The sequence below is a fragment of the Epinephelus lanceolatus genome, chromosome 3 (assembly GCF_041903045.1).
Source record: "Epinephelus lanceolatus isolate andai-2023 chromosome 3, ASM4190304v1, whole genome shotgun sequence".
In the NCBI taxonomy this organism is placed as follows: Eukaryota; Metazoa; Chordata; class Actinopteri; order Perciformes; family Serranidae; genus Epinephelus; species Epinephelus lanceolatus.
The window spans coordinates 3180677-3202458 of record NC_135736.1 but is presented as its reverse complement, the minus strand read 5'-3'; the positions used below and the strand labels follow the sequence as shown (position 1 = coordinate 3202458).

Sequence of the window (21782 nt, the reverse complement as noted above, 5' to 3'; positions counted from 1 at the left end):
GGCTGAGCACGGAAGAACCAGAGAGGAAACACCATCACATGGAGCCGTCTGCCCCTGGCAACCCGGCCACCCTCCACTCCACCAGGGGAGAGTGGACCCCAAGCCAGCGCCACAGAACGGCTGCCCCGCTGGTTATACGTCCGACCGTGGCAGCTGTCACACAAACCGCTGCTGAAAATTATACATTTTGATACAGGTAGGCTATATACATATTGCAAAACTCTGTAAAAGTACACCAGAGCATATTTTCATTTCCAAATATTTATTTGAAAACGAAACCATTCATACGGTCAATATAAAACATTTTGTTAGTAATAAAAAACAAATGTAATCTCAATGTGAGCCAGCCGGCGGGACTGCGGCTGAACCACTTCCAATGTTCATTCATTCATTCATTCATTCATTCAATCGCGTGTTCAATGTGTGTGGGTGTGTGTGTGTGTCAGAGAGGAGTATCAATAAAAAAAAGTAATTACTTCGGTGTTTATTTCTTTTATTCTTCCATTTTTTTTTAATTAAAATGCGTAATATAGCCAACAATATTATAGACCAAATGTTAATCTAATTATTATTGTAGAATGTATTTAGCAAATCACCACTCTCAACTGGAGACAGCAGCAAAAAAAAAAAAAAAAAAAAAAAAAAAATAGTGTTAATTAATTAACATGAGACATTGAAGAGGTTGTCTCCTAAAGTCTGTAATTTTTTATTTTTTTTATCATAACTTCTCGGAAATTACTCAAAAGTAGAACATGCTAAAAGTAAATACAATAATAGGCTAAATAGTATCTAAGCAATATAAAGTGTCTGAACAATAATAAATATTATCTAGTTAGTTATCTATTAGGCTACCATTCCACTCTGTAAATAGATTTTAACATTTCAATATGATTTTAATATTATTTTTGCTTATTTCATTTTTGTTATTATTGGTTTTACTTTTTAGTAGTATTGTATTGTCTGAGGATGACTCATTTTAGTAACTATCTACAGTAAAAAAGATAAAAACAAGCAAAGAAACAAACAGAACTCATTTTATACACGAGGCCTTCAAAGTGCTCTCTGAAACTACACCTGGCATGGCTTGTGTCCAAAAAATGAAAAAATCAAAACTTTGTCGTAGAGCTAAACCAAATACATCATTGGAAAGGTCTCAACCTGGAGAGTAACATATGTCAGTATGAAGATTCTACATGGTTCCTGCTTTCAGCCATTGACCTTTGAACCTTGACCTCAGTGCATGTTTGAGGGCTTATAACTCAGCAACGAAAGGGGGTACAGACATGGGACCAACTGTTATAGAGAGCTCTTGACCTCAACTATCATGTGAGTGTAGTCAACAACTGTGGGTGCTGTCAGATATGGATAAAATATGGATAAAATTAATTTTCACCCATTCAGAAATTAGATATTTAAAATCTGATTTCACAAATGTGTTTACCATCCCCTTAAAGTCCACGGTGTACTCTCAATTCAGTATTTACAATTTCCAAATCTGGGAAAAACACTTTGATTTTTAAAAAACTACAATTCCCTGGGACCATGCAGTTTGATACATATCAGCAACATAGTTGTAGTTCTTCTGATTTGCAAAGTAGGGCTCTAAATAGGGTTGTAAAAAGATATATCTACTGAATATATCTAATATCATGTAAAGCCGAACTAGTTATTACACTGTTCCTAGATGAACTATGTTAAGAAAAAGTAAAGATGTCGGCTAATTTTCGATATTTTAGCTAATACACTAGAAACTGCGTTTTTGGGACAGTAGGTTCGTTTGCGGCATGTAAAATAGGGTTGTAAAAAGCTAGATCTACTGAATAAATCTAATATCTAGTAAAGCCGAAGTAGTTATTACACTGCGCATAGATGAACTATGTTAAGAAAAAAAGCAAGGATATTGGCTAATCATAGTTATTTTAGATAGTACTCTAAAAACGGCGTTTTTGGGACGATAGGTTTTTTGCGGCTTGTTGTAAAACAGGGTCGTAAAAAGATACATCTACTGAGTATATCAAATGTCTAGTAAAGCTGAACTAGTAATGACACTGCACCTAGATGAAATATGTTAAGAAAAAGTAGGCATGATGGTTCATTTCAGATATTTTAGCAAGTTCTCTAGAAACGGCGTTTTTGTGATTGAATATTTGAATAGGCTATAACAAATATCTAGAACAGCCGAACTATCACATTATTATCATTATTATTATTATTGGTGGGAAATTATAACAGGGGAATGTATTTGCCGTTTTAATATCAAGAACACTTTCGCGTTTTTGTGTGTATACAGGAATGTTAAAGATATCATTGAGGAAAACGAGGTTGACGTGACGTGATTGAATCAGGGAATCCGTGTGTCCACCACGGGAGAGGACCCTAATTGACTTTACATTGGCATTGTTTTCGTGGTGGCAGCACGTAATGGGTTGAAATTACGTGCTGCCACCACGAAAACAATGCCAATGTAAAGAGGTCGTGGTCATTTCACGTATTTCTGTGAGATCAGGTTGTCAAGTCGAGTTACAGCTGGCAGCCATTGAAGGCCCGCCCTCCTGGCTCTGTGATTGGATGGTAAAGCTATATTCCTGATTGGATAGTCAAATGATATGTTAATCTCAGCATCCCGATTGGCTATTCACAGGAACGTGTCAAATTAAAGTCAAAACTACTTGTACTTGCAGATTTGATTTGTACCTGAAGGTTGATCCGTAACTGTAGGACTTAGGTTTTGACACACACAGATTCAGTTCTGGGTTTACTCTTTTGTACCTGTGAAACTTTTTTGTACCACTGAAATTTTTGGTAACGCTTTAGATTACAGCCCGCAATTTACACCGTAACTATCGGGTAGTTAGGGTGTAATCTGTTGTACTAACATTGTACCAGTGTAGTACGTACCAATACATATATGTAGGTACAGGGGAACAAGATGTTAAGTTATGGAATAAGGGGCTAACATTTACTGAATTTACAGAGAATTTATATTATAGGTTTTTTTTAACTACTGGGTACCTATTCTATTATAACAGGGTATGTGCGACCTACTGATCAATAATATGGAAGTTTGGGGGGAATTTGGAGAGAACTTATACAGTAGGTATTTTTAATTACAGGGTACTTATTCTATTATTACAGGGTACAGTATGACAATAAAACTGAAAAATCGGAGGAAAGATGGAGGGAAGACTTCTGCAACAAGTAATAAATCTGATGTGATTTTATTTCAAGATGACCTAATTACAAACAAACAGGCAATCTACATTGTTCCTTTATATTTTAGGGGGTAGCCCATACAACTACAAGGTACATCTGTGCGTTTACTTCGGAACAAAGGTCCAGGTGACAGTATGTTGTCATGGATACTGTTGCCGTCTGAAGACCCTCTCAGCTATCGCTCACCTCACCAGCATTACATTACTGAACGCTTGTTTATGGCTTCATGACTCTGCTTGCCATCGGCAGTCAGAATTCACCCACCCTAGATGTGACTCACTTGTGTTTTGGTGTAAATACGTTGACAATTTTGAAGTCATTAAAATGTTGAAGGTCTTCTCCTTGGCAATTGTGTTCGTAAGTACAGGGTATGCGGGTTGTATTCTAAAGCGCTACTAGTTCCCCTGTTGTTACATTTAGTTACAGGGTAAATACAGGGTATGTGTGCTGTAATATTAAATGTAAATTGTACATTGTGTATCATATAAAAAACAAAATATTACATCCTTAACTTAAAGCCTTTATTTAACATACTTCTTATTTCAAAATAAGTAAACTGATAGCATTTAATTCTTTATTTCTTAGTTTTTCTTGCATTGCTTCATTTTGTCCTTTGTCATCTTCCTTTCCACTCCTGATGAAAATGGCAGGGTTGAGGTTGAGATGAGGGGAAAGAAGCTGGTGCACCTTGTCCATATGTTGAACCTATAGAGAAAAACTGTTAGTTTCAGTCCCTTGACCATAATTTATAGTCTGAGATATCTGGATTTCTGACAGCTATGATGTCTCCCAGTTGGTGAGAAGCCATCAAACTGTTGGCCACACAGCCGCAAAGCCATCATCGCTGGCACTCTAGATGTGAATATATACAATATTAATGGTCTACGTAAGGCTATACAAGAAATACTGTATAGCTAACTAAAATCAGCGTCTAGTTTCTAGTTTGTCAACAAACCATTACAAATATGCAGCACATTAATAATGGAAAAGTTGCAGTTAATTTCCAATTACTGTGTGGAACAAGCTTGCAACAACAGTAGTCATCTAGCAATAAGGCACGAAACCAGAAGCATGAGTGACTTTCCCTTTATTTGATTTTACTGACAAAACCTAAATGTAGCATAGAACATGTTTTATATGCTGCTAATCAGCAGCAAAGCAATTATAAGTTCAAATTAAAGCTGCAAGCAGCGTTTGGCGGGACCTCGCACTCGCGCCCGTTTCGGCCCCCAGCTTATGTCGTCACTGTGAATTATTTAGAAATATCAAACATGTTGCCACAAACATCAGAAAATCCTTACAGAGCTGAACGTTCTGATGTTTGAATGCTTTCTGTAGCTGTAGGTATGGATAAGTGATGTCACGATATGCAAATTAGATGAGTGAATTTATTCCCATCAGATTCCTCGTCCTTTATTTTGAGGAAGAGACAACAAAAACAACACAAAACAAAATAAATTTACTGTGTAAATATGTTCAAAATGTTGTTTTACTGAGATGTATGAAATCCAATATGGCTGCCACCTAGTGACACCACAATATGCAAATTAGATAAGTTAATTTACTCCCATGACAAACTTTGGGTTATGATGAATATTTTTCTCATTTACAGTATGCCTTTATCTCTCACCACTTTCAAGCCACAGCCTTTTGAAATGTTGAAATGAAAATGGAATATTTTCCTCAATAAACTGTGACACCTGAAGGGTTAAAATGGAGACTGTGCCCATGTCATGTCTGCATGTAAGATGTAGACACGCACAGACATCATGTTTCTGTGAGTTTGTGTGTGACAGCGGTTGCCATGGTAATCAAGTAGGTGCACCTGGCAGAAGAGCAGAGAGAGACAGACAGAACACAGAGAGACCTGTTTTAGTGGAGATTTAACTCCTCGAAGAAGTTCTTCCCATTTCCAAACCGCTGGTCCAATCATCAAAATAATGTGATCATGAGAGAGATAAAGTTATACAGAAGATCTGTTTAGCAGCAGTTGAACTGGTATGTGTGCGTCTTTAAAGCCGATACAATAAATGGTGTAGGAGGAGATGTGTTTTTTTTTAAGAGCATGTTTGAGGGGAAATCTTACTTTGAAAGGGCAAATAGCTCACTTCCTGTTGGATTTAGGTCATGGGTGTTAGCGTGTTATTTGTAGGTCGAACACTCCAGTTTTGGTTTGATCTTGATACGACATTCCTACGGGCTGCAGTGGCCAGTTTAGTGCACCTATGTGGCGCTAGAGAGCCCATTTTGGCACTGTAGGGGTTAATAATGTGTGTGTTCTGTTTCAAATGAAGTTTCTGCTGCTGTAATCTGTCCTTTAAAGATTGTGAGACACACAGACCAGAGAACCCTGTGGCTGTGTGTGTGTGTGCAGCCGTTGTCATGGCGATTAATGACTTGCCCGCACCTGTGGCAGACACAGACACGTCAGGAGAGCAGATCACCAAAGGCTGTTTATAAAGGGATTTAACTCCTCGAACAAATGCTTCGCATACCCAAACCGTTGGTCCGAGCAAGAAAATAAAGTGATTTTGAGAGACAGCCACGTCTCGTGAACGCACGTCTCGCGTTTTATATTTCTCAAGTCAAAAATGTGGTCAGGGGAGCGAGTTTAAAATGTGTTGCACCCCAGCTGATTCCAGAAATTTCTCCTCTGAGTTTACATGGGAGTGAATGAGAAAAAAATCAGCGCTCCCTTCGCTTTGGAGCCACTCAGCAAAAATGTGTACGTGTGAGAGATTCCATGTCAACATATCTGTGAGCTGGACAAATGTTCCTACATTTTGTGGTATAAATTGTGTCTGTACAGTGAAAATTGTGGCCATGGCAGCGAGTTAAAGACAAAAGTTTTAGACGATTTTTAGAGCCCTCTCCACTCTAGCTCACAGCATTCCGTGCAATACACACCCATTGTAAACTGAGAATTTCTCCACTTTTGCTCATGGTACTTTGAGAGGCACAGATGAAAAATGCTAAAAGATATGAAAGATATGAAAAAGATGAAAACATGAGTGAATAGATGAGACCTGTGGCAACATTTGAGAGTTGGAATGGAGTCTGTAACACAAAGTATGGAGATGCTGTAAATGCTAGAAAAAGCCCTAAGATTGGTCTCTTTCTCCCCCCTGCTGCCATTCTTTTCCTATGGGACAGCTTTCGAAGATCGTCAGGACGTTTTTCTGACATCTCACCTTATGGAGGCCATAAAATCCAAACTAAGTGAGTAATGAAAAAGTTACGAATAACTTTTGATTAGAACGAGTTGATCTGTCATCTGTGCAAGTTTGAAGCCGATTGGATAAGCGGTGTATGAGAAGAAGATTTTTTAGGAAAGGCAGTTTTAAGGCAAAATCTTACTTGAAAGGGCAAATAGCTCACTTCCTGTTGGATTTAGGTCAGGGGTGTCAGCGCGTGATTTTTAGGTCTTCATGAGACGAACACGCCACTTTTGGTTTCATGTTTCTACGACATTCCTACAGGCCGTGGCGGCCATTTTTGTGTGCCTAGGTGGCGCTAGAGAGCCCATTTTGGCACTTTAGGGGTTAATGTCATGATTTTCTAAAATTTTTCACTGGTTCTGATGTGCATGCCAATTTTGGTGAGTTTTTGAGCATGTTTAGGGGGTCAAATTCCAGTTCAAAGAGGCGGCGGGAGAAAGAATAATAAATATAGCCGCGAGCGGCAATCTGCGGGTTCTAACCTGTTCCGCCCCAAACCAGCCACCATGACCCTCACCACCCACCGTGACCCTCATCTGCCGTAGTGCAAGACATTCCCCACTCTGTCCCTGAAAGCTCCAAGCAATACATACTCTTTCCAAGTCACACATTTCTTGAAATCGGGTTTTCAGCTAGCCTACATGCTAATAACATTTGTGGTATACTTTCACATAGAGACTCCATTTGAACATCAAAACATAAATTTTACCTATTGATGCGTATTTCAAAGTTTCAATAGGTATTTTAATGTTTAAGCAATCACAGTTCCATGATCATGATAATTTTGGGAGAAATCTGGAGATAGTAATGAATGTGTATGGGAGAGGCTGTAAAATATTCTGTAAGGCTAAAGACACAGATGTGAGTGTACTATTATGATTTTACCTAAATGAAGGTAAGTGAAAGTTCAGACAGGAAGACCATCTCTTTACGTAAGTATACCTCAAAGCCACTTCTCTTTTTTCCCACTATCCTCTTGCTCCACCCTTCTTCACATATTTCAACAAGTCACAGTCTGCCAGCCTCTCCCTGTTCTCTACCAATCCGTCATTAGCTGTCAAATTTCTCTCTCTGCTGTCATCCAGCTGTCATTTCAGCAAAACTCCCAGCCCACCTCCACCCCTGCACCACCTCCATCAAGATACAGACTGTCTTAATCTGGATCTTCAACCGAGAAGTTCCCTCATCCAGTGACCTCAAGATTCCCTACCTTCCCCAGTGTCTAGGCTGGGGGGTGGGGGTAACTTCTTCAGTTGCAAGTTTCTCATCCACAGACCAGTTTACTCAGCTGGTCTCCTTCCCATGGTCTAAGTGGCAAATTATCAAACCATTCTAAATATATTCACGTGACCTCAAAAGTCACATAACTATAGCTACATGTGCACCTGCAGGCTTTTTTATTCAAACATGACATAATAGCTTCTTTTGCATGAAGTGGTATTATGTGGTAGTGAGGGTCCGTGTACCTTTTGATAGTTTGATATTTTATTTTCAAAATAAAACGGATTTACGGAAATACGGCCGTTTTCCTGTTATTCCATTTTGAGACACAAAACGAAATAACGGAAGTGCTTCCGTTTTCCCGTTTTCTCTTTCAAAACCAAATTACAGAAAAACCAAATTGAAAAAACAGCCCAATTTTGATTTCTGCAAATTCTTTTTTTTTTCTATTTTTTTTTTATATAACCGTGACAACGACGGACCGGAAGCGGAAGTGTAACAACTTCAGAATAAAACTTTAGCGTGCTAACCATAACTTCTTATATTATAGCCTACCGCTGTCTTTCTACACAATATGGTTCACATCTATTTCATTTCTGTGAAAGTATAAGAGCTGGTTGTTTGGAAGAATGTGATAGGCATATAATTGTCATTTCAGCTTGAGTGCGTGAATGCATTTTGTGGAAAAACTTTACGTTCCCTGAGCATCTATAACGTTAAGTCACCAGCAGAGGTCCCGGTCAATAGGCTAGTAGCCTATTATTATTACGATTATTATCAGCAGCAGGCATTATTGGAGGCATTATTTACAGGCTAATCATTTGAAAATGAGAACTTGTAATGGCTTTAGTATACTTGGTGTTTAGCCACAGGGTGGCGCAGGGTTTACACGAATAGTAGACATGCTTTGAGGTTCAAAACAGCAGGCTCTGTGTCTCATCAAATGAGCTGCGATCATTTCATTTCAACCGAGAGGTGTGTGGAGGTCGATTCAATGGAGAGGTGCAAGAAATACAAATTGTGTTTTATTAGTCCTTTGGCGATAATTTTATCCGACTGCTTGTCATTTCTCCCCGCTTTGCACCGGGCGTCATTGGTTGCCATGACAACAGCGGCGGAGACTCCTTTCCCGAGTCAAAATCCTTGAGGCCAACTGGCCGTGATGAGTTCTGCATTTTAACTGCTACACTACTCAGCCTTTATAAGCAATGTAAACTGTAATGTGACCTCAATTTAACTGACAGTAAACGTGTATTCAAAAAATGTACAGCCCGGACCTAATTCACCGACAGACAGCCACCGCCAATGGCAACTATAAACTCATTAATTTTACCCTGGCATCTTTATATGACGCGGTTGATTGATGCTGGTTCAAAGAAAACGTAGTAGAACTTCTAGACTTATGTGTATTAAATTATAATCATTCATTTATCAATCATACGACAGGATACATATGATGTCAATACCTTGGCGCCAAGAGTTAACATGTCAGACCCTGTAATTCTACATTTAAGTAATTTTAAGACTGTCAAACAGTTGAATGGAAGTAGAACAGCAGGTTAATGTAGGTCTATACCTGTAACTGTGGTAGCTATGTGATTAACAATTTGAAGAATCTAAACACACAACAGATTTTAAAAAAGGAGTACTCAGGGAACACAAGATCAGATGGGTATTGTTGTTATTGTTTTTGCCCATGTTAGAGTTCTGTGTTGTGTTTATAATTAAAAATGACCATCTGATCTTGTAGGCTTGGAGGCTCCATCCATCCATCCATCCATCCATCCACCTATCTATCTATCTATCTATCTATCTATCTATCTATCAAACAAATAATAATAATAATAATAATAATAATAATGATAATAATAATAATAATAATAATAATTAACAATTAATATTCCTTATTAATTAAAAATTCCTCATTGTTTATTCTTGTTGGTAGACACATTTTGTTGAATTAAATCAACATGGCTTTTCCACTCCTCGTGGTCACAGTCAGCACAGACAGTAGACTGACAACAGGTAACACAGGTGTTGTAGACACTTGGGGTGGCGCTGTTGTGTCCAGCGCTGGCGCCAAGGTATTGACATCATATGTATCCTATCGTATGATTGATAATAATCGTAATAACAATAGGCTACTAGCCTATTGACCGGGACCTCTGCTGGTGACTTAACGTTATAGATGCTCAGGGAACGCAAAGTTTTTCCACAAAATGCATTCATGCACTCAAGCTAAAATGACAATTATATGCCTATCACATTCTTCCAAACAACCAGCTCTTATACTTTCACAGAAATAAAATAGATGTGAACCATATGGTGTAGAAAGACAGCGGTAAGATATAATATAAGAAGTTATGGTTAGCACGCTAAAGTTTTATTCTGAAGTTGTTACACTTCCGCTTCCGGTCCGTCGTTGTCACGGTTATATCAAAAAGAATAGGAAAGAAAATGAATTTGCAGAAATCAAAATTGGGCTGTTTTTTCAATTTGGTTTTTCCGTAATTTGGTTTTGAAAGAGAAAACGGGAAAACGGAAGCACTTCCGTTATTTGGTTTTGTGTCTCAAAACGGAATAACGGGAAAACGGCTGTATTTCCGTAAATCCGTTTTATTTTGAAAACGAAATATCAAACTATCAAAAGGTACATGGACCATTTTCTGAACTAGGCTTTCCCTGTCCTCCAGTAAGTGTGTCAGACGATTCGTTTCCAAGAATGACTTCAAAACAGAGTTGTTAAGAGTCAATGCTACTTCCACCCCGTCGACCGCAACGTGCAGGACACCGCTGGTTGTGGCCAGGAGGTGAGAGCTTTTGCACAAAAGCTGACATCCTTCACAGCGCTGAAATGCCTGCCTGGCGTCGAAGGAAGCGGATTGCCTCCTATAACACGATCTGCAGTTGAAGTTGCTGGTCAGTTTAACGCCGAGAACTTCGCTTTCAGTTGTGTGAAGACTGTCCTCGTTGTCTATGGTGAGCGGGACAATTGTTGCTGGGACAGAGACATTCTCGATCTCCACAATGGCGGAATTCTTAGTTGTGGTGAGGAATTTTTCTCCTTCGTACTCCCTCACAGACAGGTTGGTGAAGGCATAGGAGGTGTGCATCTTGACAGCCGAAATCTGGGAGTCCCACAGCTGGAGTTTAATTTGCGCACTTTCGTCTGCGATGATGATGCTAAGCATGTTGCTCTCGACACCCCGGCGTTGGATCGTCTTAGGAGAAGAGCCCATTGCCAGAACCTTTCCTTTGACCTCGCCAATCTGAAAGAGACCACACAGGAGAACCGTTGTAGGAAATTAAAATGACAGGTGAGGATGCTGTTGTTTTGTCCCTAGTTCGATATTGATTTTGTAATTGGCATTGTTCTGTTCATAATTAACTTACATAATGGGAGTGTGGAATGGCCTTGATGTCATCTATCTTCTTCCTTTGACAGGCGTCTGGCTTTTTGTGCGGAAAGGAGACTTCTGTGACTTCGACTCTTGTGAATCTAGAAGTCTTGAAGTCGAATCCTTTGGGGTTTCTGTAACCTGAACGGGGAAAGCAAGGTTAGTAAAGCTAAATTGCGAACAACATTTGAGATCCACCATTACAAAGACGCATTTCTGTTTTGCAGGCTATACTTACTTAAACATCTGGTGATGTTCGTCACCTTGATCGATGTGAGATTCTCGGCTGCCTGGGCGAACTGGCGATGTAATTCCGTTTGAAAAACCACCATGTCATGGTATTCTGTTCTCCCCGTCTGCAGAAGGGCGTTGAAATATCACGTCTTCTTGGCCTCGGATGTCTTCACCGGTGAGAAGTTGTGGATGTAACCCACTGCAGATTCGCTGTTGTCAGGGGTCCGCACCCCAGCGCGTGTAGATGCCATGTTGTCAGAGTTTGTGAAATTGTTGTTGGTAAAGACACCTTTATATGGCTTTCAGATGTGTGTTGAAGTAGGAAAAAAAATCCCAAAGGTATGAGACGCAGGTGTCCCGTCAAAGAGTGACAGCTACATGACCAAAATGATACAAAGCCCATTAAAAGCTTTCAGACAGTTAGATGCCGCTGCACAGCGCACATCAAAAGATACATGTTCCAAATACATGAACACATACGCACGTAGACGCCTCGTTTTGTTCTTGATGTTTTTTTGTTTTTTTTTAATATATATAATGTTTTTGGATGGGGCTGTGGCGGTCAAAGGGGTCATCACCCTGTCTGATATTGTGTAATTGCTGCCCTAACATGTCTGGTGTGTGTGTATGTGTTGTGAAATCTTTCAGACAGGTGTCAGGGTCCCAGTTCAGTCAGAGTTTATGAAAATATCATGCAGTGTTGAAGCAGTGGACTTTTGTCACAGTTTGAGTTTGATTAGTAAATGTACTACATTGAATGTCATGAGTAACCATTCATCATTGACAGATTAAAATCCCAAATGTGATGATTTTACATAAAGACCTTGGTTGGTAGCTAGATGACATAACAGAGAATGATGGGGGATTGTGAGCAAGTACAAGCAATCAAAGAAATCATTTTTGGTGATGAAAAGAATGTATATGAAAACAATTGATGTGTACTGGAACTACTATAAATGTTAGAAAGATTTCTCCCTCACAACAAGGAAAAGGCTCATCATTGTACTTGCTACAAATGAAGCTGATCTGTTGACATGAAAAGGTAGACAGAAGAACTACACAGTCCCCATTGGTGCTAATTTTGGATGATGTTTTGTTGTGTATTCTGGGGTTGTCTTGTCACATTGCCATCACATAGACATTATCAGTATTAGCATGATGTACATAGGCCTACATGCTGCGTCTTTATTCAAGACCAAATGTATGTGCTGTTGTGTATGGTGGGCCCTGATGAAACTGATGGTATAATGTATTTGTGACACTGGATTTGTCATGTTTCATAGATCATCACAGTGATCCTGCTGCATCTTGTTTTTGGATGGTGTTCCTGGGCCAAGCAAGCTCTCCCGACAGTAGAAGAAAACATGGGAGGAGGAGGTTTTTGGAAGAGAGCCCTTGTGCTTCATTCAAGCACGGGTCTTCAGACAACAGCCAGGCCGTCATCACCAGGACAGTCTGTGAGTCCACATGTCCACTGTGGCCCCCATGCTCAACTGACACAAGTATGGTTTTCAAAATAGTGTTAGGCATAGCATGGGCTTGACAGTTGTGTTGTGTCTTAGCTATTGTGTCCGCACACGGACACAGACACACACACACAGACACGCACACACACACACACACACACACACACACACACACAATTTAGCATTTCATGTTTTGGCCAATTGACAATCCCAAATATAGGAATGTAACAGTTTTAGTTGTCATCATTTACTCCACCTAGCAGATGTAAGGTGTTATCAATAGAAGATCATAGTTGTAGTCAAACTGCATCAGTGTTGAGTCATCACAATATAAAGTAGTCAATAGTATTTCACTGTTCAAAAAAGGGTGTGAAAGACCTAATTTGCCATTTTGACAAGTATGAACATGGTGACAAATGTGTGGAAAGTTAAGACATACAGTATGTTACTCTGTGAAAAACAGACATAATAATGTCCTGAGTAAGTGTAGATGCATGAGTTACTGCTCAGTTTGGGTTTTTTTTCTGTTTTGTTTTTTGTTTTTTTGGGAGTATATAAGCAAGTTCCTTTATAAAATGTGTAATTCTACCACCATTTATGGCAACATGGTGGGAGCTGTAGTCTGTTCTGAGCTACATGCCATCTGTCATTGTAAAGGAGTCATTTTACTATCTTATCTTTTCACAACAAATGTTGTCTGATGGTTGTTTATAGTAATTAATTAATTTATCCCTGATGTATTTTTCAGATGTGATGGGTGGAGGAGGACATCCTGCTGTCTCTGGAATTCCTGCTGCTGTGTGCCAGTGTTGGAGAACCTTTGTAGAGAAGATGGCTGGCACCTGGTTGAATGGACCATTGTCTGTCTGTCTGTACAGTACTATAGCCTGATCGAAGCATCATTATCTCTTGTCAATTAGCCTTTGAACCCAAGGGTAGAGAGTATTTTCTGTATTTAGTTGGTTGTTTTGGAATTAGGTTAGAATGTTCTATAGTCACAAACTAATTGCCATGAATCTTATGTATGCAGCCTCATTATATACAATGTACATATGGGCTAACCTTCTTTGGAGTTCATTAGCAAAATAAATTATTCTTTTGATAGCATGAACATGTGTGGGACTGCTCCCTTTGTTATTTGACTCAATTAATGTTACATGATGATATTGTGAGACATAAATACTATTATAAATCTGCTATATAGATACACACACACACACACACACACACATTCACGTCTTGTGTACAGTTTACCCAGGTAGAGAGAGTGAGAGTATTTAGTGTTGTTTAGCTGTTAGAAAAAACATTTCATTTGACCTGTGTATATGCACATCTTCAGAAATGGTCCCAAGGCTCTGGACTTTATTTTACAATTAAACACTGTAATTACGCTATTTCCAATGCTACTGTTGTTGGTCACTCATTTAAATTATAATTTCTGATATCAAAGTCATAGCAGGCATACGTCAGTCAAACTACTTTTTTTTTGTAGTAACACAGAACTGTCACAAGAGGGTGATTGGCACATGCGAGTAACCTGTTGATGGCCAAATGTCATAGCAAAAGCCTGCGGCAGGAAATAAATGAACCCGGTGTTTATTTTCTGAACTCACATGCTGTATTAACAGTTTCACACTGTAACTGAAATACATCCCATGTGAAAAAATGGCAGTGTCAGTCATATGTGAAAAAAAAGTAATGTATTTTTTCAATGGAATGAGCTATATGAATATGAGAACAATCTAGACACTGCTAAAGACCTTGTACCACTCTTGTATTGAGAGCCTGCTGGCATACTGTATCATATGGAACCTGCACTGAGGCCAACAGGAGGAGGCTCCATCCATCCATCCATCCATCCATCCATCCACCTATCTATCTATCTATCTATCTATCTATCAAACAAATAGTACTACTACTAATAATAATAATAATAATAATAATAATAATTAATATTCCTTATTAATTAAAAATTCCTCATTGTTTTTTCTTGTTGGTAGACACATTTTGTTGAATTAAATCAATATGGCTTTTCCACTCCTCGTGGTCACAGTCAGCACAGACAGTAGACTGACAACAGGTAACACAGGCGTTGTAGACACTCGGGGTGGCGCTGTTGTGTCCAGCGCTGGCGCCAAGGTATTGACATCATATGTATCCTAACGTATTATAACGATTGATAAATGAATGATTATAATTTAATACACATAAGTCTAGAAGTTCTACTACGTTTTCTTTGAACCAGCATCAATCAACCGCGTCATATAAAGATACCAGGGTAAAATTAATGAGTTTATAGTTGCCATTGGCGGTGGCTGTCCGTTGGTGAATTAGGTCCGGGCTGTACATTTTTGGAATACACGTTTACTGTCAGTTAAATTGAGGTCACATTACAGTTTACATTGCTTATAAAGGCTGAGTAGTGTAGCAGTTAAAATGCAGAACTCATCACGGCCAGTTGGCCTCAAGGATTTTGACTCGGGAAAGGAGTCTCCGCCGCCGTTATTATGGCAACCAATGACGCCCGGTGCAAAGCGGGGAGAAATGACAAGCAGTCGGATAAAATTATCGCCAAAGGACTAATAAAACACAATTTGTATTCCTTGCAGCTCTCCATTGAATCGACCTCCACACACCTCTTGGTTGAAATGAAATGATCGCAGCTCATTTGATGAGACACAGAGCTTGCTGTTTTGAACCTCAAAGCATGTCTACTATTCGTGTAAACCCTGCGCCACCCTGTGGCTAAACATCAAGTATACTAAAGCCATTACAAGTTCTCATTTTCACATGATTAGCCTGTAAATAATGCCTCCAATAATGCCTGCTGCTGATAATAATCGTAATAATAATAGGCTACTAGCCTATTGACCGGGACCTCTGCTGGTGATTTAACGTTATAGATGCTCAGGGAACGTAAAGTTTTTCCACAATAAGCATTCACGCACTCAAGCTAAAATGACAATTATATGCCTATCACATTCTTCCAAACAACCAGCTCTTATACTTTCACAGAAATAAAATCGATGTGAACCATATGGTGTAGAAAGACAGCGGTAAGCTATAATATAAGAAGTTAGCGGTTAGCACGCTAAAGTTTTATTCTGAAGTTGTTACACTTAACTTCCGCTTCCGGTCCGTCGTTGTCACGGTTATATCAAAAAGAATAGAAAAAAAAAGAATTTGCAGAAATCAAAATTGGGCCGTTTTTTCAATTTGGTTTTTCCGTGATTTGGTTTTGAAAGAGAAAACGGGAAAACGGAAGCACTTCCGTTATTTGGTTTTGTGTCTCAAAACGGAATAACGGGAAAACGGCTGTATTTCCGTAAATCCGTTTTATTTTGAAAACGAAATATCAAACTATCAAAAGGTACACGGACCATTTTCTGAACTCACATGCTTGATGCAGGGAATTAAACCAAAGTTCCACAACATGTCTCAGTAGATTGTAGTCTATCCATGAATCCTTTTTATTGTTGTTTTATTTTCTGACATTATCCCATGTGTATTTCATTTCTTGCATTTTCCCCAAATGTCATTAGTGTTTGTGGACGAAAGCATAATGTCTAATGAATATCACAGAATGAATGGGCTGTTTGACGGCCGTTTGTTTAGAGACACTTACATAGGCTATGGCTTGATATGAAACAACTGGAATTCATTGTGTAGCACCATTTTTTGGGATGACATGATACATTCTTTGTGTGACTTCCTGCCCGGCTTGATGCGATCGTGCGCGTTTCGCGCACAAAATAGATGCTTCTCGGTGCTTTGTGGCCATCCATGCGTTTCAAATGTAGTCCTACATCTGCCATGTTGAGGACCAACAGGTGTTTCAAACTAATTAATTGGTTCTACGCCAATCAGAAACACAACTCAAATTGAATTGTAGAATTGAATAATAGAGGAGGATGTGCGGAAATTTTCTCATAAGCCAAAGATGGGCCAGCGGAGAAATCTGGGAACCACTTTTTTGCTTTCACACAAGTCAATTGTACAGCTCTGCACTTTTTTGGAAATGGTCCAAAATTTTGAACTTCATAGATTAAACACTACAAACATGCTATTTTTAATGCTGATGTTGTGGATAACTTATTTAATCCTAATATCTGACATTTTACTCATAGCAGACATTTGCATCCATATGTCAGTCAAACTACTTTTGTAGTAACACAAAATTGACACAAGGGGGAAATTGCAAAATTTGAGCTAGATCTCATTGTTGTTACTCAGTATTTTCCTGGCCACATTGTACAGTAAAAGCCTGACAGGAAATGAATTGGTTTGGGTTCTGAGTGAAATCTGTTTTCTAAATCTGCAGAGGGTGTCTGATGAACAATGAATACAGGGACTCCATTTTGTTTTAACTATTTGTATTAACAGTTTCACACTGTAACTGAAATACATCCCATGTGAAAATATGGCAGTGTCAGTCATATGAGAAAAAAAAGTAATGTATTTTTTCAATGGAATGAGCTATATGAATATGAAATAATTAATACTTTTCTTATTATTAAAAGCATGAATTAGCACTATATTTGAAAAGTCATGAGTGTACATCCACATCAAGGCAACACAGCATTTCCACACCATTGCAATACATGTCTTTGTTTGGACAATGAATTACATGTAATGTCTTGTAATATCAAAGTAAACACCAAATATCGAAAACAGACATAATGTTGGTATATTGTTAAAAAAAGAAAATGAAATAATAAAAACTTGATCAAAAATAAAGAAAGAAAGCAGTCATCATTATAATATCAATAAACAAGAACATTTTGCAAAAATACCAAAACACACATTTTGTTGTTTGTGTGTGTCCTTAAGCATGAACATATATGGTTACTTGACAGATGTTATATATATATATATATATATATATATATATATATATATATATATATATATATAAATGAATACAACCTGGCATATCCAAATTTTCCCCTTACAAAATTCAGCATTCAAATAAAACATTCAAGATGTTGTATGTCATGAGTCAATGTCCCAAAAAAAAAGTGCTATTTATTTAGGAAATACAAAGTCTTTCAGCCAAACAGTTGCCTCCTGGTCAGCTGTGTGGAGGGTGGCCAATCCTCCCCTCAGTCATTGGAGAGGGCAGGCTTCAATGATGTGTTCCATTGTCTGCTCTTTTCCACAAGCACACAATGGGTTAGGGCTGCTGCCCCGTCTGTGAAGGCTGGCCAAGCAGGGGCCATGTGCAGTCCTGAACCTGAGGGTTGACCACTGTCTCCTTGGGAGGTCAAGGACCTGTTGAGAAGGGTCTAATATCGGGTGTTTATTGGGGACCTCCTGGGACACCCACTCCTTTTTCTAGGCCGTCTGGATGGGAGTCGAGCAGCGGGTGGGTTGAAGATATCTTCATAGATTGGTAGGTGGTGGGAGTCTGCTCGCCGGATGTGTGGGGGTGGCATGTTTGATTGAACGGGGAGCCAAGGGAGTGGTGTTGTGCGTATTGTTCCAGTAATCATTTGCATGGTTGTGTTAAGCTGGGTGTCCACATGGTGTATGACCTGGACCAAACAGGGACACAATATTGCTGAGTTTCGTAGTGTGGAGGTTGAAATACCCCATTTTGCACCAGCAAGCTTGCTGAGCAAGTTGTTCCAGGACTTCACCTTGGTTGCTGTTCCTTTTAAATGATTCTTGAAGGAAAGGGTCCTGTCAAGGGTCACGTCAGTGCTGAATATATAATATTTGATTATTTTGAGCACAGACATGGTAGACCACACTAGACAACGTAATCATGAGTCCCGTTGTCTTTGCCCACAGTCCTGATGTTGCACATCATAATACTGGCTTGGGAAAGTCTGAAAGAAAACAGAAAACATTTGTAGAATTAGTAATTATGGCACATCTATGGGCAAGGTTGGTAAACAGGTTAACTGAGTCATGGCCCACCTTTTGAAGAAGCAATCCAGTAGTTTTGCCAGGGCAAAATCCTGCATGTTGATTATTGTAGTGCAACAGGAGAATGAAAGTGCCCCAAGTAACGAGGAGGGCTTTCTGTACATAGTTGACGGTCTGCCCAGGGGAGTTCCAGATGAATTTGGAGATGATGTCTGGGCTCCTAATAGATACAGACATGGCTATAATTTATGGAAACAATTTGAGATAGATACAGGACATAGGATTAGGAATTGTAAGTGGCATATTTAGCATGAAAAACATGTGAATCTGATCAGTGTGTTAAAATGAGTTACTTACCTTTTTATGTGGCTTGAAGGTATTCTGGACAACTTTAGCTTCATATGAGTCTTTGGATTAGGATGTGGTGTTCAAACAGGTGTAGGTTCCACAGCTTTTGATGGGGAATATTGGATGCTTCTCCACAGGTTAAGGTTTCTGTAAGAAAATAATTGTAATGAGGAGATATTTTGAGTCATATGTCATGATATAAAAGAGAAGGCAAAGCAGGTACAGAAAGAAAGAAAGAATGAAAGATTGTTTTTCCATGAAACAAGTTAACTGTACTATATGAATTAACAGCCAGTCATACAAATAAGAAAGACGTGATAAGTCAAATGATGGAGGTTTACCTGTTGAAGGAGAAGTAGTCTAGTTACTGGATTGATATGGGATGCTGCCTCAGTCTGATAGTTCAGGACGTGTATGTATGCGTGCGTGTGTGTCTGTGTGTGTGTGTGTCTGTGTGTGTGTGTGTGTGCTTGTGTGTGTGGTAAGCTTCCTCAAATATGAAAATGACAATAACAAGGGTAATATTAACAGTGGTGGAAAGAAAGGCTATAAAAGTGCATTATGTTCCCGGGCATGGTAGGTGTAATATACTGGAAGCATCAGCAGTCTTGGATGTACAAGTGATCAGTTAAATTGATTTTGTCATTTGGTATTAAAACATGTACACATCAGTGTGTATTTCATTGCTGAGCATGTCTGCATTGAAATAATGGGAGACTCCATTTATCTTTAATTTGGATCCCCACTAGCTCCAACAAAGTGGTCGCTAGTCTTTATGGGGTCCATTGGAGTCTCCCAAGGTATTTTTTTTTTAGCAGAATAATGCTCAATTTCTACATTAAAAAATTAATATATAGTTTTTGATGCAAGAAAGAGAATAATGACATAAAAGACAATTCCATTTTAAAAACATAGTATAATCTGTCCTCAAAAATAAATTATGTTGAAATTATTTACAAAATGCATGTGCAAACTTGTGACACACTTAGAGACAGATGACAATGATAATGGCAATATTCAATAATGTGTACTATGAAGATAAATCTATAGAACTGCAATACGTACCATTTCATGATAGCTGTAATAAATTGGCAGCACATCCACAAGTATGTTAGCACCATCTTTCACATAAACATGATCAATTAAAGTGCCTTTGCCAGTTGTTGCTGTTTGTACATACTGGGTGTAATTATGTACAGTGAAAAATCTCACCAGCTTACCATTATCCAGTGCATTTTCATTAAAGTCTCCCATAATGATTTTCATGCCAGGGCATTGATCAATGAGGTCAATCAGTTGTTTTAGATGTTGACAAAAGATGGCAACAGGATAACTTGTGGGTCTGTAAACAACAGCAGCAGTCAAGTTAATGCTCTTCACTTGCAATATCAGACATTCAATATTGTAGCACTTTGTAGGCCATATTTGAACATCTTTTGTCACTGAATGATATATTCCAACTCCACCATGAGAGACTTGTTTCAAGTGTTGCAATTGTGGATGAGTGTTGTCATAACTTTGACCTCGAGAAACATGTGTGAACTGGAAGCCTGTAAGACAAGGCTGCTGTGGTGGGTCATCAACTCCTAACCATGTCTCTGTAAGGCAAATGCAATCAGCATTATTCATTACAGTATTAGTTTCAACATCTGGAAAGTGAGCTTTAAGACTTTGAGTGTTGTGCAATATGATGGTGAAAGCAGATTGTGTGGTGTTGGTGGAAGAGAGAGGTGGTATAAATGGCTGCATTTTGCCAGTTGCTTCTGATACTTTTGCATTGCAATAAATGGCAGATTCTTTAAAGTCCTCAATTGTTAAGCCACTTAGACTTGTGACACGACTTAGAGCGACATATGCTTGTCCAGAGGAAAAAATCTTTTTGAGAGACACAACAACTCTGTCAATGGTTAAGCCTTGTACTTTGTGGATAGTGCATGCCCATGCCAACCTTATTGGATATTGTCTGCGTAAGTCTCCGTTACGGGTAACATGTTCTTCCTCAGGTTCTAGGATGGTTATCATTCTCCCTTCAGGGTCAATGGTGCGTGTTTTTGCCCGCTGTTTTTGACCAACCCTGGGGTCATCAAATGCCACGTGGATGGAAGTTAGGAAATTTTGCTCATTGTCTTCACTATCTTGATTGGCATTCACCATTTTTGCAATAGTTCCAAAAGCACCATTTACGAGTCCATCAGACACATCAATGTTTTTCAGCAACATGATACGAGCTCCTATTCCTACATGGATATATTTCTGGAGACAAGTATTGTAAACCTTGTGATGATGGCCATCCTTTATCTGAAGTCTTCCTGTCTCAGCATTTCTCTCATAATCACGTGCTTCTATGATGACAGACTCTGGACAGGTCACATTTAAGTGTTTCAGGTTATAATCATCAACCTCTTTATTTGTAGCATAAATGTGCAATGCGTCATTGTCTTCTCCAGTTTCACAACTTTTGAGCATTTCAGCATCACAGTCTTGAAGAGGTGTGTCCTTTGTATGAGTGCATATGTGATTCAAGGCATGAGCAAAGTCTGAGTCCTTTTGCCTGACTATTTGAGTCAGCTCAGCAATATGGAATTCATCCTCCCATAGGTTTATGTACTTGAAGTCATTGTACAAAGCAGAACCTTTCACTGGGGGCAACTGATAAAAGTCTCCGACGGCAAGAATACACACTTTAGCAAATGCGGTGTTGTCACCTGGTTGCTTGATTTGTCTCAATCTTCCATGTACATATGTTAAAAGTCTGTGGTCAACCATAGATATTTCATCGATGATCAATATTTCAAGGTTTCCTAGTTTTGCAC

The 21782-nt window shown here is 38.9% G+C and overlaps 1 long non-coding RNA gene across 2 annotated transcripts; it reads left to right on the top strand.

The window, feature by feature from the left end:
• Positions 1 to 10358: 10358 nt before the first annotated feature.
• LOC144462578 (uncharacterized) lies at positions 10359 to 13970 on the top strand. 2 transcript variants are annotated; one of them, XR_013490834.1, is made up of 4 exons: positions 10359 to 10969; positions 11098 to 11209; positions 12568 to 12741; positions 13499 to 13970. It is a non-coding gene; the product is annotated as an uncharacterized LOC144462578 (long non-coding RNA). The 2 variants fall into 2 exon arrangements; XR_013490833.1 differs by having other exon boundaries at positions 10359 to 11209; positions 13499 to 13968.
• The last annotated feature ends 7812 nt before the right edge of the window (positions 13971 to 21782 follow it).